This window comes from Haliotis cracherodii, unplaced genomic scaffold (genome assembly GCF_022045235.1).
Source record: "Haliotis cracherodii isolate W230 unplaced genomic scaffold, xgHalCrac1.p SCAF_33, whole genome shotgun sequence".
Taxonomy (NCBI): Eukaryota; Metazoa; Mollusca; class Gastropoda; order Lepetellida; family Haliotidae; genus Haliotis; species Haliotis cracherodii.
This window is the reverse complement of record NW_027266290.1, coordinates 42861-57114: the sequence shown is the minus strand read 5'-3', so window position 1 is coordinate 57114 and position 14254 is coordinate 42861. Positions and strand designations below refer to the sequence as shown.

General features: G+C 46.2%; 1 long non-coding RNA gene across 1 annotated transcript; it reads left to right on the top strand.

Moving 5' to 3' along the window:
- The first annotated feature begins 578 nt into the window (after positions 1–578).
- On the top strand, positions 579–12930 carry LOC139477345 (uncharacterized). Its single transcript, XR_011654152.1, has 3 exons — positions 579–684; positions 4376–4545; positions 12843–12930. It is a non-coding gene; the product is annotated as an uncharacterized lncRNA (long non-coding RNA).
- Positions 12931–14254: the final 1324 nt, after the last annotated feature.

Genomic DNA, 14254 nt, shown 5'->3' with positions numbered 1-14254 from the left:
TTCCCCCTTTCATGTACGACTTAGATCATGAACATACACACATTTAGCATATACGCTCTGGCTTAAATTGCCATACAAACCTACTGGCGAAATTAATAGGATAAGATGTTTAAAACCATATAATCGGCGTTACTTGAAACGTGGAGAGAAGGTGCTTGTGATTTCTTTTGTCCATTGGAGATAACAAAAAAAACACAGAAAAAAACATATTAGTTGGGATAATACATGACAAAAACATCTTTTGGGCAGAAGAAAACCTTTCATGATAGTATAAACCAATTAAATGCTTAATGCGCACTATCGTCATGGACATTTCCAGGCCAAGGATGCTAATGCAAATACATATATATCACTTGGTTATAAGAAAAGGCTTCCTTGTACTCTGAATATATTAGCCAAGAAGACAGGTGCGCTAACGTACTCGGTGGCCGTACCGGTTTGCCCTCGACAACACGTGAACGCTCGTTAGATAAAAAACTGCTTACGTAAGTTCTTGGAAGAGCAGTTCTTAATAAGATTGACATTTTTCTTAGAATCACGGATGCTTGTGCATGGTAAACAACTTAGATTGACAGACACGGGGTATATAATCGTCAAGACGGACAAGACGACTCATATCCGCCAAGATGAAGATCGTGTGCCTTCTACTTGCTGCTGCTCTGGTACTGGGTTCCGTCTCCACGGGTGAGTTACAACATGATATTGATGGACCAGTTTTCATTGAAAACATCTGAGACCAAATACACAAATTGTGATATACATTTTCCTGTATTGAATATATTTATATTTTCTCTCGTTAAAATTATTATATTTGCTTTTACATTATTCAAGTTATGTTATTATCACGAATTTGATTTAAACAAATTATATTGCGGACAATCAAATGGATTAGGCGCAAGTAACACACTTATCACGTACTATGTATAACAGGTCTTCTTTTCGAAACGTCCAAGGCGCCGCAATTCGCTGTACAGAGTTGTGTCCCTTGGGCGCGCAAGTAACATATGATCGTGGGTTCGAATCCTGGTTTGGCCCTATTATGATTCTTGGTTTGGCAGCACTATATCTGTACTCGTGGGTTTCACCAAAATGGTAAACGTCTGAGGCCTGCATTACTCCTGGCTTTCTTCCCACAGTAAACTGACATGTTTGATATAACTGCAATTCTTTTCAAAGCAAGACACACACAAGGTACAGACCAACTAATGTAGTGACACACTGATGTGGAGACACGCTGATGTAGTGACACAATGATGTAGAGACACACTAAGGTAGACACGCCGATGTGGAAACACACTAATGTAGAGACACGCTGATGAAGAGACACGCCGATGTGGAGACACACTGAGGTAGAGACACGCTGATGTACAGACACACTGATGTAGAGACACGCTGATGTAGAGACACACTGATGTAGAAACTCACTGATGTAGAGACACGCTGATGTAGAGACACGCCGATGTAGAGACACACTGATGTAGAGACACACTAATACAGAGACACACTAATGAAGAGACACACTGATGTAGAGACACGCTGATGTAGAGACACGCTGATATGGAGACACACTGATGTAGAGACACACTGATGTAGAAACTCACTGATGTAGAGACACACTGATGTAGAGACACACTGATGTAGAGACACGCTGATGTAGAGACACACTTATGTAGAGACACACTGATGTAGAGACATGCTGATGTAGAGACACGCTGATGTAGAGACACACTGATGTAGAGACACGCTGATGTAGAGACACACTGATGTAGAGACACACTGATGTAGAGACACACTGATGTAGAGACACACTAATGTGGAGACACGCTGATCTGGAGACACACTGATGTAGAGACACACTAATGTGGAGACACGCTGATCTGGAGACACACTGATGTAGAGACACGCTGATGTAGAGACACACTAATGTGGAGACACGCTGATCTAGAGACACACTGATGTAGAGACACACTGATGTAGAGACACACTGATGTGGAGACACGCTGATCTGGAGACACACTGATGTAGAGACACACTGATGTAGAAACACGCTGATGTAGAGACATACTGATGTATACACACACTGATGTAGAGACACGCTGATGTAGAGAAACACTGATGTAGAGACACGCTGATGTAGAGAAACACTGATGTAGAGACACGCTGATGTAGAGACACACTGATGTAGAGACACACTGATGTAGAGACACACTAATGTGGAGACACGCTGATGTGGAGACACACTGATGTAGAGACACACTGATGTAGAGACACGCTGATGTAGAGACACACTGATGTAGAGACACACTAATATAGAGACTCACTAATGTGAGACACACTCATGTAGAGACACGCTGATGTAGAGACACGCTGATGTAGAGACACACTGATGTAGAGACACGCTGAAATAGATACACACTAATGTAGAGACACACTGATGTGGAGACACACTGATGTGAAGACACACTGATGTAGAGACGCGATGATGCAGAGACACGCTGATGTAGAGACACGCTGATGAAGAGACACGCTGATGAAGAGACACGCTGATATAGATACACGCTGATGTAGAGACACGCTGATATAGATACACACTTATGTAGAGACACGCTGATGTGGAGACACGCTGATGTAGAGACACACTGATGTAGAGACATACTGATGTAGAGACACGCTGATGTAGAGACACGTTGATGTAGAGACACACTGGTATAGAGACACACTGATGTGAAGACACGCTGATGTAGAGACACACTGATGTAGAGACACACTGATGTAGAGACACACTACAGTAGAGACACGCTGATGTAGAGACACACTGATGTAGAGACACGCTGATGTAGAGACATACTGATGTAGAGACGCACTGATGTAGAGACACGCCGATATAAATACACACTAATGTAGAGACACACTGATGTAGAGACACGCTGATGAAGAGACACGCCGATGTGGAGACATACTGATGTAGAGACACGCTGATGTAGATACACACTAATGTAGAGACACGCTGATGTAGAGACACGCCGATGTGGAGACACACTGATGTAGAGACACACTGATGTAGAGACACACTGATGTAGAGACACACTGATGAAGAGACACACTAATGTAGTGACACACTAATGTAGAGACACGCTCATGTGGAGACACACTGATGTGGAGACACACTGAGGTAGAGACACACTGATGTAGAGACACGCTCATGTAGATAGACACTAATGTAGAGACACACTGATGTAGAGACACACTGATGTGAAGACACACTGATGTAGAGACACGCTGATGTAAAAACACGCCGATGTGGAGACACACTGAGGTAGAGACACGCTGATGTAGAAACACACTAATGTAGTGACACACTAATGTAGAGACACGCTGATGTAGAGACACGCTGATGTAGAGACACGCTGATGTAGAGACACACTGATGTAGAGACACGCTGATGTATAAACACACTAATGTAGAGACACACTGATGTAGAGACACGCTGATGTAGAAACACACTAATGTAGAGACACACTGATGTAGAGACACGCTGATGTAGAGACACACTGGTATAGAGACACACTGATGTAGAGAAACACCGATGTAGAGACACATACATGTAGAGACACACTGGTGTAGAGACACACTCATGTAGAGACACACTAATATAGAGACACACTGTTTTTGAGACACACTGATGTAGAAACACACTTATTTTGAGATACACTTATATAGAGACATGCAAATGTAGAGACACATTGATGTAGAGACACACTGATATAGAGACATACAACTGTAGAGACACACTTTTGTAGGGACATACAAATGTAGAGACACACCGATGTAGAGATACACTAATGTAGAGACACACTTATATAGAGACACACGGATATAGAGACACACTAATATAGAGACACACTGATGTGGAGACACACTTATTTAGAGACACACTGATGTGGAGAAGCACTAATATAGAGATACACTGTTTTTGAGACACGTTGATGTAGAGACACACTTAGTTTGAGACACACAGATGTGGAGACGCACTAATTTAGAGACATGCAAATGTAGAGACACATTGATGTAGAGACACACTGATATAGAGACATACACATGTAGATACACACTGATGTAGAGATACACTAATGTAGAGACACACTGATGTAGAGATACACTAATGTAGAGACACACTGATGTAGAGATACACTAATGTAGAGACACACTGATGTAGAGATACACTAATGTAGAGACACACTGTTTTTGAGACACACTGATGTAGCGACAGACTGATGAAGAGACACACTGCCGGAGAGGCACACTCATGAAGAGAGGTAATGATCTGCACTCCAGTCTAATACGAAAAATACAATTGTGGGCGTTGTTGTTTCAGTGGATGCTTATTGTAGAGGATGTGGAGAAAGTTGCGTGGTGCACAGCGATTGCTGTCGGTGCAGATGCCGTCACGGTGGACGTGCAATCTGCGATCGGGAACACAATAAACCGGCCCATTGCTCTTGTCATAACCACTAACGGCCCAACGCTGCAGCCGTGGCAACAAAGGTGAGATATGTGTGTCTACCCTCAACGGCGTGTTTGTGTGTGAGTGTGTGTGAGTGTGTGTGAGTGTGTGTAACACGTATCCCTCCTGGTCAGGTACTGTCTGTGTCGTACAACAACATTCACATGGAAAACACGTCTCCATCCTGGTCAGGTACTGTCTGTGTCGTACAACAACATTCACATGGAGAACACGTCTCCATCCCTGCTAGGATCTGTCTGTCGTACAACAACTCTCACTCACATGGACAAAGACTTTTACTTCCCAACAAGGTACTGTATTTATCGTACAACAACACTCACTCACATGGAGAACACCTCTCGTCCCCCACTAGGTACTGTCTGTCGTACAACAACACCCACTCCCATGGAGAACACCTCTCGTCCCCCACTAGGTACTGTCTGTGTCATTCAACAACACTCACTCACATGGAGAACACGTCTCCTTCCCCACTAGCTACTGTCTGTGTCATTCAACAACACTCACTAACCTACAGAACACGCCTCCCTCCCCACTAGGAACTGTCTGTCGTACAACAACACTGACTCACATGGAGAACAAGTCTCCTTCCCCAATAGGAACTATCTGTCGTGCAGCAACACTCACTCACATGGAGAACAAGTCTCCTTCCCCAATAGGAACTATCTGTCGTACCACAACACTCACTCACGTGGAGAACACGTCTCCATCCCCACTAGGAACTGTCTGTCGTACAGCAACACTCACTCACATGGAGAACACGTCTCGTCCCCCACTAGGGACTATCTGTCGTACAACAACACTGACTCACGTGGAGAACACCTCTCGTCCCCCACTAGGGACTATCTGTCGTACAACAACACTCACTCACGTGGAGAACATATCTCCTTCCCCAATAGGAACTATCTGTCGTACCACAACACTCACTCACATGGAGAACAAGTCTCCTTCCCCAATAGGAACTATCTGTCGTACCACAACACTCACTCACATGGAGAACACGTCTCGTCCCCCACTAGGGACTATCTGTCGTACAACAACACTGACTCACGTGGAGAACACCTCTCCATCCCCACTAGGAACTGTCTGTCGTACAACAACACTGACTCACGTTGAGAACACGTCTCGTCCCCCACTAGGGACTATCTGTCATACAACAACACTCACTCACATGGAGAACAAGTCTCCTTCCCCAATAGGAACTATCTGTCGTGCAGCAACAATGACTCACGTGGAGAACACGTCTCCTTCCCCATTAGGAACTATCTGTCGTGCAGCAACAATGACTCACGTGGAGAACACGTCTCCTTCCCCACTAGGAACTATCTGTCGTGCAGCAACAATGACTCACGTGGAGAACACGTCTCCTTCCCCACTAGGAACTATCTGTCGTACAACAACACTCACTTCACATGGAGAACACGTCTCCTTCCCCAATAGGAACTATCTGTCGTGCAGCAACAATGACTCACTAGGAGAACACGTCTCCTTCCCCACTAGGAACTATCTGTCGTGCAGCAACAATGACTCACTAGGAGAACACGTCTCCTTCCCCACTAGGAACTATCTGTCGTGCAGCAACAATGACTCACGTGGAGAACACGTCTCCTTCCCCACTAGGAACTATCTGTCGTGCAGCAACAATGACTCACGTGGAGAACACGTCTCCTTCCCCACTAGGAACTATCTGTCGTACAACAACACTCACTCACATGGAAAACAAGTCTCCTTCCCCAATAGGAACTATCTGTCGTGCAGCAACAATGACTCACTAGGAGAACACGTCTCCTTCCCCACTAGGAACTATCTGTCGTGCAGCAACAATGACTCACGTGGAGAACACGTCTCCGTCCCCACTAGGTACTATCTGTCGTACAACAACACTAATTCACTGTCTGTGTCATTCAACAGCACTCACTCCCATGGAGAACACGTCTCTTCCCCAACTAGGAACTGTCTGTCGTACAACAACTCTCACTCACATGGAAAACAAGTCTCCTTCCCCACTAGGAACTATCTGTCGTGCAGCAACAATGACTCACGTGGAGAACACGTCTCCTTCCCCACTAGGAACTATCTGTCGTGCAGCAACAATGACTCACATGGAGAACACTTCTCATTCCACACTAGGAACTGCCTGTCGTACAACAACACTAATTCACTGTCTGTGTCATTCAACAGCACTCACTCCCATGGAGAACACGTCTCTTCCCCAACTAGGAACTGTCTGTCGTACAACAACTCTCACTCACGTGGAGAACACGTTTCCTTCCCTACAAGGAACTGTCTTTGTCGTAAAACAACACTCACTCCCATGGAGAACACGTCTCCTTTCCCACTAGGTACTGTCTGTCGTACAACAACACTCCCTCACATGGAGAACACGTCTCCTTTCCCACTAGGTACTGTCTGTCGTACAACAACACTCACTCACATGGAGAACACTTCTTCCCCACTAGGAACTGTCTGTCATAAAACAACACTGACTCACATGGAGAACACCTCTCCATCCCCACTAGGAACTGTCTGTCGTACAACAACACTGACTCACGTTGAGAACACGTCTCGTCCCCCACTAGGGACTATCTGTCGTACAACAACACTCACTCACATGGAGAACGCATCTCCTTCCCCAATAGGGACTATCTGTCGTACAACAACAATGACTCACGTGGAGAACACCTCTCCATCCCCACTAGGAACTGTCTGTCGTACAACAACACTGACTCACGTTGAGAACACGTCTCGTCCCCCACTAGGGACTATCTGTCATACAACAACACTCACTCACATGGAGAACAAGTCTCCTTCCCCAATAGGAACTATCTGTCGTGCAGCAACAATGACTCACGTGGAGAACACGTCTCCTTCCCCACTAGGAACTATCTGTCGTGCAGCAACAATGACTCACGTGGAGAACACGTCTCCTTCCCCACTAGGAACTATCTGTCGTGCAGCAACAATGACTCACGTGGAGAACACGTCTCCTTCCCCACTAGGAACTATCTGTCGTACAACAACACTCACTTCACATGGAGAACACGTCTCCTTCCCCAATAGGAACTATCTGTCGTGCAGCAACAATGACTCACGTGGAGAACACGTCTCCTTCCCCACTAGGAACTATCTGTCGTGCAGCAACAATGACTCACTAGGAGAACACGTCTCCTTCCCCACTAGGAACTATCTGTCGTGCAGCAACAATGACTCACGTGGAGAACACGTCTCCTTCCCCACTAGGAACTATCTGTCGTGCAGCAACAATGACTCACGTGGAGAACACGTCTCCTTCCCCACTAGGAACTATCTGTCGTACAACAACACTCACTCACATGGAAAACAAGTCTCCTTCCCCAATAGGAACTATCTGTCGTGCAGCAACAATGACTCACTAGGAGAACACGTCTCCTTCCCCACTAGGAACTATCTGTCGTGCAGCAACAATGACTCACGTGGAGAACACGTCTCCGTCCCCACTAGGTACTATCTGTCGTACAACAACACTAATTCACTGTCTGTGTCATTCAACAGCACTCACTCCCATGGAGAACACGTCTCTTCCCCAACTAGGAACTGTTTGTCGTACAACAACTCTCACTCACATGGAAAACAAGTCTCCTTCCCCACTAGGAACTATCTGTCGTGCAGCAACAATGACTCACGTGGAGAACACGTCTCCTTCCCCACTAGGAACTATCTGTCGTGCAGCAACAATGACTCACATGGAGAACACTTCTCATTCCACACTAGGAACTGCCTGTCGTACAACAACACTAATTCACTGTCTGTGTCATTCAACAGCACTCACTCCCATGGAGAACACGTCTCTTCCCCAACTAGGAACTGTCTGTTGTACAACAACTCTCACTCACGTGGAGAACACGTTTCCTTCCCTACAAGGAACTGTCTTTGTCGTAAAACAACACTCACTCCCATGGAGAACACGTCTCCTTTCCCACTAGGTACTGTCTGTCGTACAACAACACTCCCTCACATGGAGAACACGTCTCCTTTCCCACTAGGTACTGTCTGTCGTACAACAACACTCACTCACATGGAGAACACTTCTTCCCCACTAGGAACTGTCTGTCATAAAACAACACTGACTCACATGGAGAACACCTCTCCATCCCCACTAGGAACTGTCTGTCGTACAACAACACTGACTCACGTTGAGAACACGTCTCGTCCCCCACTAGGGACTATCTGTCGTACAACAACACTCACTCACATGGAGAACACATCTCCTTCCCCAATAGGAACTATCTGTCGTGCAGCAACAATGACTCACGTGGAGAACACGTCTCCTTCCCCACTAGGAACTATCTGTCGTGCAGCAACAATGACTCACTCACATGGAGAACACGTCTCCTTCCCCACTAGCTACTGTCTGTGTCATTCAACAACACTCACTCACATGGAGAACACATCTCCTTCCCCACTAGGTACTGTATGTGTCATTCAACATCACTCACTCACATGGAGAACACATCTCCTTCCCCACTAGGTCCTGTCTGTGTCATTCAACAGCACTCACTCCCATGGAGAACACATCTCCTTCCCCACTAGGTCCTGTCTGTGTCATTCAACAGCACTCACTCCCATGGAGAACACGTCTCTTCCCCAACTAGGAACTGTCTGTCGTACAACAACTCTCACTCACGTGGAGAACACGTTTCCTTCCCTACAAGGAACTGTCTTTGTCGTAAAACAACACTCACTCCCATGGAGAACACGTCTCCTTTCCCACTAGGTACTGTCTGTCGTACAACAACACTCCCTCACATGGAGAACACGTCTCCTTTCCCACTAGGTACTGTCTGTCGTACAACAACACTCACTCACATGGAGAACACTTCTTCCCCACTAGGAACTGTCTGTCATAAAACAACACTCACTCACATGGAGAACACGTCTCCATCCCCACTAGGTACTGTATGTGTCATTCAACAACACTCACTCACATGGAGAACACATCTCCATCCCAACTAGGAACTGTCTGTGTCATTCAACAACACTCACTCACATGGAGAACACATCTCCTTCCCCACTAGGTACTGTATGTGTCATTCAACAACACTCACTCACATGGAGAACACGTCTCCATCCCCACTAGGAACTGTCTGTGTCACTCACATGGAGAACACGTCTCCATCCCCACTAGGAACTGTCTGTGTCATTCAACAACACTCACTCACATGGAGAACACATCTCCATCCCCACTAGGAACTGTCTGTGTCATTCAACAACACTCACTCACATGGAGAACAAGTCTCGTCCCCCACTAGGAACTATCTGTCGTACAACAACACTCACTCACGTGGAGAACACGTCTCCATCCCCACTAGGAACTGTCTGTCGTACAGCAACACTCACTCACATGGAGAACACGTCTCGTCCCCCACTAGGGACTATCTGTCGTACAACAACACTCACTCACATGGAGAACACGTCTCGTCCCCCACTAGGAACTATCTGTCGTACAACAACACTCACTCACGTGGAGAACACGTCTCCATCCCCACTAGGAACTGTCTGTCGTACCACAACACTCACTCACATGGAGAACACGTCTCGTCCCCCACTAGGAACTGTCTGTCGTACAACAACACTGACTCACGTGGAGAACACCTCTCCATCCCCACTAGGAACTGTCTGTCGTACAACAACACTCACTCACATGGAGAACACGTCTCGTCCCCCACTAGGAACTATCTGTCGTGCAGCAACAATGACTCACGTGGAGAACATGTCTCCTTCCCCACTAGGAACTATCTGTCGTGCAGCAACAATGACTCACGTGGAGAACATGTCTCCTTCCCCAATAGGAACTATCTGTCGTGCAGCAACAATGACTCACGTGGAGAACATGTCTCCTTCCCCAATAGGAACTATCTGTCGTGCAGCAACAATGACTCACGTGGAGAACACGTCTCCTTCCCCACTAGGAACTATCTGTCGTGCAGCAACAATGACTCACGTGGAGAACACGTCTCCTTCCCCAATAGGAACTATCTGTCGTGCAGCAACAATGACTCACGTGGAGAACACGTCTCCTTCCCCACTAGGAACTATCTGTCGTGCAGCAACAATGACTCACGTGGAGAACACGTCTCCTTCCCCACTAGGAACTATCTGTCGTGCAGCAACAATGACTCACGTGGAGAACACGTCTCCTTCCCCACTAGGAACTATCTGTCGTGCAGCAACAATGACTCACGTGGAGAACACATCTCCTTCCCCACTAGGTACTGTATGTGTCATTCAACATCACTCACTCACATGGAGAACACATCTCCTTCCCCACTAGGTACTGTCTGTGTCATTCAACAACACTCACTCACATGGAGAACACGTCTCCTTCCCCACTAGGTACTGTATGTGTCATTCAACATCACTCACTCACATGGAGAACACATCTCCTTCCCCACTAGGTACTGTCTGTGTCATTCAACAACACTCACTCACATGGAGAACACGTCTCCTTCCCCACTAGCTACTGTCTGTGTCATTCAACAACACTCACTCACATGGAGAACACATCTCCTTCCCCACTAGGTCCTGTCTGTGTCATTCAACAGCACTCACTCCCATGGAGAACACATCTCCTTCCCCACTAGGTACTGTATGTGTCATTCAACATCACTCACTCACATGGAGAACACATCTCCTTCCCCACTAGGTCCTGTCTGTGTCATTCAACAGCACTCACTCCCATGGAGAACACATCTCCTTCCCCACTAGGTCCTGTCTGTGTCATTCAACAGCACTCACTCCCATGGAGAACACGTCTCTTCCCCAACTAGGAACTGTCTGTCGTACAACAACTCTCACTCACGTGGAGAACACGTTTCCTTCCCTACAAGGAACTGTCTTTGTCGTAAAACAACACTCACTCCCATGGAGAACACGTCTCCTTTCCCACTAGGTACTGTCTGTCGTACAACAACACTCCCTCACATGGAGAACACGTCTCCTTTCCCACTAGGTACTGTCTGTCGTACAACAACACTCACTCACATGGAGAACACTTCTTCCCCACTAGGAACTGTCTGTCATAAAACAACACTCACTCACATGGAGAACACATCTCCTTCCCCACTAGGAACTGTCTGTCATAAAACAACACTCACTCACATGGAGAACACGTCTCTTCCCCCACTAGGTACTGTCTGTCGTACAACAACACTCCCTCACATGGAGAACACGTCTCTTCCCCCACTAGGTACTGTCTGTCGTACAACATCACTCACTCACATGGAGAACACGTCTCTTCCCCCACTAGTTACTGTCTGTGTCATTCAACAACACTCACTCACATGGAGAACACATCTCCTTCCCCACTAGGTCCTGTCTGTGTCATTCAACAGCACTCACTCCCATGGAGAACACGTCTCTTCCCCAACTAGGAACTGTCTGTCGTACAACAACTCTCACTCACGTGGAGAACACGTTTCCTTCCCTACAAGGAACTGTCTTTGTCGTAAAACAACACTCACTCCCATGGAGAACACGTCTCCTTTCCCACTAAGTACTGTCTGTCGTACAACAACACTCCCTCACATGGAGAACACGTCTCCTTTCCCACTAGGTACTGTCTGTCGTACAACAACACTCACTCACATGGAGAACACTTCTTCCCCACTAGGAACTGTCTGTCATAAAACAACACTCACTCACATGGAGAACACTTCTTCCCCACTAGGAACTGTCTGTCATAAAACAACACTCACTCACATGGAGAACACATCTATTCCCCCACTAGGTACTGTCTGTCGTACAACAACACTCCCTCACATGGAGAACACGTCTCTTCCCCCACTAGGTACTGTCTGTCGTACAACAACACTCACTCACATGGAGAACACTTCTTCCCCACTAGGTACTGTCTGTCGTACAACAACACTCACTCACATGGAGAACACGTCTCCTTCCCCAATAGGAACTGCCTGTCGTACAACAACACTCACTCACATGGAGAACACGTCTCCAACAACACTAATTCACATACAGAACACGTCCCTTCCCCCACTACGTACTATCTGTCGTACAACAACACTGACCCACATGGAGAATACTTCTTCTTCCCAAATAGGTACTGTCTGTCGTACAACAACACTCACTCACTCACATGGTTAACACATCTCCTTCCTTGTCTGGTACTGTCAGTGTTGTACAACAACACTCACTCACATGGAGAACACGTCTACTTTTTGGCAGGTGCAACACTCACTTACATAGTTGACCTAATTTGTCATATATATGACTATAATGGGCTTGTACTATTACATTTGTCTAAATAATATATTTGGCTTTTCAGTGAACTGGCAATGGACTAATGATGGATTTCGAAAGCAAGCGGAATGTGGAGAACGCAACGTCTTTAATTAATAAACTGTTCTTGTGACGATTTATGTTTATTATGTTTCTCACATACATCTGTAGTAATGCCCCACTTGCATACAAGACAATATGTGCTTCTTGTGATTAAGGCAATCAATGCCACTGAGGCACGGAAGGTTAAGAGGCGAATGAGTACTGCCTTCCTTGCATCCTGTAAACAATAACACAATAATAATGGTTCTGGGCATCCGTTATTGGATACTCGTCCAGGAATCCCATCCATGGTATCTCTCAGGACACCACAGTGGAGACAAAGCCCTCAGCAATCTAGTACCAGTCACCAGACACCTGTCTGGTTGTCATGACTTCCAGAACCTCGGTATCCGGGAATGGGTGCCCTGGCGGACACCTCACAAGGTCAAGTTGATGGAAAGGTCACCGGGTCTGTACTGTTTCTATCTGGTATAAGATGATAGATACCCCTACGGATTATTCCTAGTGTAGGTGTAGATATGAGCCTGGATCTGTCGTTCCATTTACCGAATTTCATATAGCAAAGAAATATTTCTTGTGTTGAAAGATAGAAACCCATATGTCCAATTGTCCCCGAAGATAACATTATCAAATATTGAAACCATGATATTGTAAAATTTGAAAAAATATGTTGCTTAAAAATTCAAAACATATTTTTGGAACTTGATAATATTTCAAAGCTAAGATTAAATGCCTTAAAATTGAAAGTAACGATCACACTGAAGTGCTCTATTTTATCACATCGGAAATCCATTTATTCGGGGTAGAATTTCTCTCCAACAATAAGCAGTTAGCATTTGACAATTAGTCAGTTACTGTACGAATCCGGTTTTGTGTTCATGGCCCACGTGTTCGTGAAAAGGTCGGGTAGCCAAGTGGTTAAAGCGTTCGCTCGTCACACCGAAGACCCAGGTTCGATTCCCGACATGGGTACAATGTGTGAAGCCCATTTCTGGTGTGCCCCGCCGTGATCTTGCTGGAATATTGCTAAAAGCGGCGTAAAACCAAACTCACTCACTCACTCGTGAAAAGGTGCGCGTATGCAGCGCCACCCATGGTATTCTTCACAAACATGTACACAGACAGGCCAAGTGTTCACCGGACACACAAAAACACAGGAACATCGCATGTTTCCGTACACCTTTAGTGTGAGTGAGTGAGGTTTTACGGCGCTTTTAGCAATATTCCAGCAATATCACGGCGGGGGACACCAGAAATGGGCTTCACACATTGTACCCATGTCGGGAATCGAACCCGGGTCTTCGGCGTGACGAGCGAACGCTTTAACCACTTGGCTACCCGACCGCCGCCGTACACCTTTTAGAAAAAATATACTGATGTCTTGCAAGTTGTAAC